The following is a 6,028-nucleotide window of genomic DNA, read 5'->3' as shown; positions in this document are numbered from 1 at the left end:
CCTCGCGCCTGGCGAACATTCGCCACCTCTCGGTTGGGTCTCTCATGGCGCCGGCGGGCGGGGAGACCCACCTGCTCTTGCTATTCAATCTCTGCTTGTTTTGATGAGTGCGTGGCGCGCTGTAATCTTTTACGACATCACCGTCTTATCAGGATCAAGAAGGAAAGTGAAACAGACGGATGTGATGACATACGATGCATCCTTCGCAAACGAACAGACAACTATACATTACAATAAACAGTTACTGCAGTTACAAAATCGGATGATTTAACACCGTTCTCGCGCGGAGAATGCCATCTTGCTTTTAATTTTATCTATTCGTAATTATTTTTTAGGATGGATTAGTGACATGTATACAAAAGAGATGCGGATTTGGCGACTCAGGGCAACCCAGCTCTGAATTGTGTTCGGCAATAGAAAACTTGAGTAACTTGTGGCTGAATTCACCTCTAAATGAAAATGTTCGTGGATCAACGTGTCGGTCTGCTTCCATCCATTAGTGCACCCCACACTCATTCTGCGTCAAATGCTCCGACGTTGGTGCTAGCCTTTATTCGTGACTTTCATTAACCTCGCATGTACAGGCTCATTGAGCTGATCACTGTCCGCCCAAAACAATAGGCCCCATCCCTACGGAAAGGCGAACTAACCGTGCGCAACAAAGCTCACCGTAGGCTTGACGACGAGGAATCCCAGTTCGCTTTAAAGACATTGTGGAAAACCATTAATGTTATCCTTTATCAGGATAAACAGACACGTGCACACGTATCAGCTGAGTATACTTAAATGTTGCTCGCATTTTGCTCTTTTTCTCAGCTCCTTACGCATTCCACAGACTAGCAGATCTAGGTGATATAAGCTGCAGGAACAAATCAGAACCGCGAATGATGTGAGGGGACAAAGGAAGGTTAAATTTAAAGTATAAAAGCCTCATTTGAAGTATCCCGTGGCCTCATTTGCAATCATGCCCCGTCGGTTAACAGAAACCCTGCGACAAGCCATTATTGAAATGGCTGGCATGATGTCCCAACGCGAAATTGCATCTGTCATGCATTGCCGTCCTGCAACTGTGAGCAGGATCGTCCGTGCTTACGTAAATGAGGGTAGAATCAGAGACGCCCCCCGGGGTATCCCGAGTCACGCAACAACCCAAGAGGAGGACCTCGGGATTGTGGCGGCAGCCGTAGACGACCCATTTATGACTGCCGGTGAGATTCGCGACGAGCTGCAACTTGAGGCGAGCGAAAGGACGATCCGAAGGCGGTTGCACGACGCAGGGCTTCACTCGCGCGTCGCGGCAATAAAGCCGGCACTTGACGCCGCCCACAAGCAACAGCGACTCAGCGACGACCATTGGAGCGCCCACGACTGGAAGCACGTCATCTTCACCGATGAGTGCAGCTTTTGCACCAGGTGGGACCAGCGAATGAGGGTCTGGCGCCCAGACTGTTTCCGGTAGGTATCTTCCATTTGGGTCCTCCCTCCCTCCTTCTCCCGGAGTAGGTCTTTAGATGGCGCCTAACTCGCATCGCTCACTCTTATTCCACTACAGGTACGACGAGCGCTACGTCTGGCCTGTCAGATCCAGCAGCCGCACAGCTGTCATCGTCTGGGGAGCCATCAGCTACGAGGGGCTCGGGCCGCTTTATAGGCTTTAGATGGCCCGTTCCCCGATGGACTCTTTTGGTTCCAACAGGACGGCGCATCTATACACACGGCTTGAGCCGTCCAAAGCCTCATTGAAGAACGGGCAACTGGAATGGCCCCGACTTAAATATAATTGAGAATGCGTGGGGGACACTGAAGTCAAACATTGCGAGGCGGACAAGGCTCAGTCTGATCACCGGAGGGCAGCTGTGGGCCGCTATGCAAGAAGAATGGGGATATCTCATGGGGATATACAAGACGTCGTGGACGCCTTGTATGAGAGCCTTCCAGAAAGGATGGCTGCCGTGAAAAATAACTCCGGAGGCATTACACGTTTTTAAGTGCGACTGAAATATTTATTTATTTGGATTTGTCTGCTAACAGCCTGAAGCCTCACCAGTAGTAACTTAAAAAGTCAATAAAAATCAGTAAAAATCCTCTTGCGTTGAGCTTGTGACCCCATGAAGTCATTAATCAATCCTCAAAAATAGTAATAGATATATAACGTAAACTAAAAGAATACGCTTCACGCACGTTAAGGAACCCTCAGGTGGGCAAAATTAATCCACGAACCGACCACCGCGGCATCGCTCATGATCATAGCTGTCTCGCGACGTAAACTCCGAATTGTTATTGAAAGAGAAAGCACTTCATCACGCTGAAACAATGGCCGTTTGGTGCTGCTGAATCTTTCCATTTTGTAATCCAGTGATACTGTCTGTTTATTGTATTGTTATCATGCAATTTTCAGCGAACAACACAACGTATGCCACGACATGCGCCTGTTTCACTTTTCTTCGCGATTCCGATAAGACAAAGATTACGTCGCGCCACGCACTGATCAAAACATCGTCAGCAGAGATTGAATAGCAAGAGCAGGTGGGTCTCCCCACCCGCCGGCGCCACGAGAGCAATGACGGACCCAACCGAGAGGTGGCGAATGTTTGCTAGGCGCGAGGTCTCAAACCCAGAAGCATCCGTTGCGCGGCGCTGGCATACTTGCAGGTCATGCGCTCCCGCGATACGCTTATGTGTGTCCGACCCTGTACGTCTTAAAGGGGGTTGCGGCAATCTTGAGGTGGGCTGTTGACGGTAGTTTTTGCTATAATTTCGCGGCTTGTTTTGTACGTTGAAAACTAGCGAAGTGAAAAGAACCGACCCTGTTTCAAACTTTACAAATGCCGTAACAACTTGGCGTTCCCGATGTTGCATATTTGGGATAACGGGGCAAACGGTAAAGGAACATTAGGATTGCTTAAAGCCTTGGTCTTTTTCAGGATTGCTGGTTTATCTTCAGTGTGTGTCACCACATGGATCTGCGCTGGATGTGTTGTCTGTGTGCTTTGGAGGCACTACGGTGACGTCGCTGGAGTTACTCTGCCTATGGTGGACAGCCGTTGACGGACGGGCAGAGATTCCTTTCTTAGCCAAATACGGCCAAGTTCCTCGCACATTCTGTAAGAAACTGTTTAATCTCCGTTAGCGAATATTGGTTCCAGTGGTTGCGCCCCGAGTTCCAGTGGTTGCGCCCCGAGTTCCAGTGGTTGCGCCCCGAGTTCCAGTGGTTGCGCCCCGAGTTCCAGTGGTTGCGCCCCGAGTTCCAGTGGTTGCGCCCCGAGTTCCAGTGGTTGCGCCCCGAGTTCCAGTGGTTGCGCCCCGAGTTCCAGTGGTTGCGCCCCGAGTTCCAGTGGTTGCGCCCCGAGTTCAAGAGTTCTCCCCCCCCCCCCCCCTCGAAGCAGCCGATTGGGCACGAGTCACTTCCGACAACCTCAAGCTAAAAGGTCGGGGAGTTCTCTCGCTTTGATCGTGTCGATGTCCATCGTGTCGGCTTGATGTTCGTAGCTTCGCACCTTCGTAGCGGCGGGCGCCATAGCATCGCCGGCTCTTGCAAGCAGGTACAAACAAGGAAGTTATGGCGTACGCGCAACTATTCCTCCTAGGGTAGGAACCGTAACCATAGAAGATACGTAGCATCAAGGAGGGCTCTCCAGCAGATATATATTGGATCGTCAACGTATAATCAAAGTACGAACAGTTACTGACTGCTCTTTTTTCTGATATGCAACGCACAAAGACTGTACAGCTACAACTGCGGCTATGTCCTCTTCGACATTGAGCACAGCGACGCCAAAAACTTATGTGGTGACACCAATTTTACGGACGGTTTCGCAGACGCGTATTACATCAAGAAGTTTGCAAAAGTGATTTGGGGAGTGCAGTTCGCTTTGAAGATCTGTGAATACTCTCATATATATGAGACTGTGCTGTGGTACCATAAAGGTCAGAACGTACATATATGTTCAGCATCTTGCTCTCTACCCCAACGAGATCACGTTTCATCGCTGTATATTTATGTCCACACAGAGTATCGAAGCAACCCGCAACAGACATGTTACAGTAAATTACAAAAGTAATCACATGTTACTTTTACTGACATTACTCATAACTTTTACAAAACTATCGTGTGTGTGTCCTGTGCTGGCACTTGGCAGAAAGAGAGTTGCCGACTGGCGAGTTAAAAGATGTAGATGAGGATGATGACTATGAGTACAACACCGCGTTGCCAGTGTCCGCATCGACACCGAGAATCTTCCGCATGGCTGAAGACGTGTTTCCTCATAAGAGGGGGTAGCCCAAAGACTGCCACTTCGAGAGTCCGTTGCTTCTATGCTCCAAGAAGAACTTTCTTTGCAATAAGAGAGAGTGACAATACCTGTGATGAACAGAATAAAATGTCTTGTTGTTACAACATAGTGCTCTTTGACAATTATTTTCCACATCCTCAATAGCGGTGCGATTAACTTCGCAGTAATGACTCTGTAATGTAGTTACTGTTTCGTAGTAATTCTAATATAATTTCATTACATTTCAAGTGCAGTAACGAGTAATGTAATATATGTATAATTAAATTCTAGCTGGAGTAATGAGTAATGTAATTTAATTACATTTTAGAAGTAATTTACTCAGGTATGTTCCTGATGTATAGCAGAGAGCCGTCCCAATGAAGAATACGCCATTGCCGAATTCCGTAAACTCTTGTTCCAAGCTGTACCAGCAAAGGCTGTACAGCTACTTCCAATTCCCAGTTTCTCCTGCCTTCCTTTAGCCAGGTTTAACAGTAAAATGCTATGTGCCTCATTACAAGCGGACTTTCCAGGGAAAAAAGAATGCCATTCATAATGTTTCAACGTTACTGTCCAGAATTAACATCGTGCATTGTGTATAACCATTGTGCAGCCATTATTGCGTTTTATTTCGCTCGTAGAAAAATGTGGGATATCCATTCCTTTAATGATTTTTGGACACATTGAGTGCGAAACTCGGGATTGCAACATGTTAGCTCTACAAAGCATGCCATGAACAGCATATTGCACCATGTACAACGAAACAAGCGAGAAGAAATAATGTTTCATCGCATTCATCCACACATATATGTTTTTAACACATATAAACTTTACTGTTCACAGTGCTGAATTCTTTATGCCAGGGTAGTTGAACTGTACAGGGCTAACGGTTGGGGTCTGTCTTCTTTTCCAGCAAGTACACTTCTCCTGTTTACTGTTGGTGCTGACACTAACAACCGAAATGAGAACATTTTTTACAAGAAGTCAAATCGAACGCTCGCAATATAGAAGGAGTAAAAAAAAATGAAGGAAAATTTCCTTTTGGAATGTGCCACATGGTCACGCGGTACGTGTTACTAGCTGTGGAATGAAATGTTGAGATGGCTGTCCGCTTATACGCGTTTTCTTCTTGTTATATCACGGCGCATATCAGACCTACTCGGTATGTTGATTGGTTCATATTTCCTGTGGGAAGACACTGTCGGAGACCCTGTGTCGTAACGCCACACATTGAGTAACCAGAACACATGGACACAGGAGTAATGCCGATGATGAGCTGTGCTCACATCAAAAGCTTCCACGGAAACCCACAGAAAATCACGGAGGATGATTAAACGCAGTCTTGACAATGTATACACTGGAACAGTTTTCACACCTTTAAGGCTACGGTTTCACGGTAGCCATCTTGAATGTACTTACGGGCTTCCTACGACGGGGCGCCACCTTCGCGGTTTCCGTGGATGACCCCGTTACGCGTGGAGCAGCTGGGGACTGCATCGTTTGACCTTGGGTCTCTCCTCTATGCTATTGTACCCGGTGTTTATGCGTGTGTAGAAGGGACGATTGTCTCGTAAGTCTTTTGAAACTGTTGTGCAAGACGGCGAGTTGATTTTCGTGCTTTCGTGTTTTGGGTAGAGCGCGTAGAGTGTGACGAAGACTATGCAAAATGTAATATATTTGAGATACATAAAAATATATATCTCAAATGCAAAATGGTCAACCAACAGTCATAAAAAATTGACTAAATAATTGCAGTC

Source organism: Ornithodoros turicata, unplaced genomic scaffold, assembly GCF_037126465.1.
Source record: "Ornithodoros turicata isolate Travis unplaced genomic scaffold, ASM3712646v1 ctg00001066.1, whole genome shotgun sequence".
In the NCBI taxonomy this organism is placed as follows: domain Eukaryota; kingdom Metazoa; phylum Arthropoda; class Arachnida; order Ixodida; family Argasidae; genus Ornithodoros; species Ornithodoros turicata.
The sequence above is the reverse complement of the archived record's forward strand: the minus strand, read 5'-3'. Positions refer to the sequence as shown.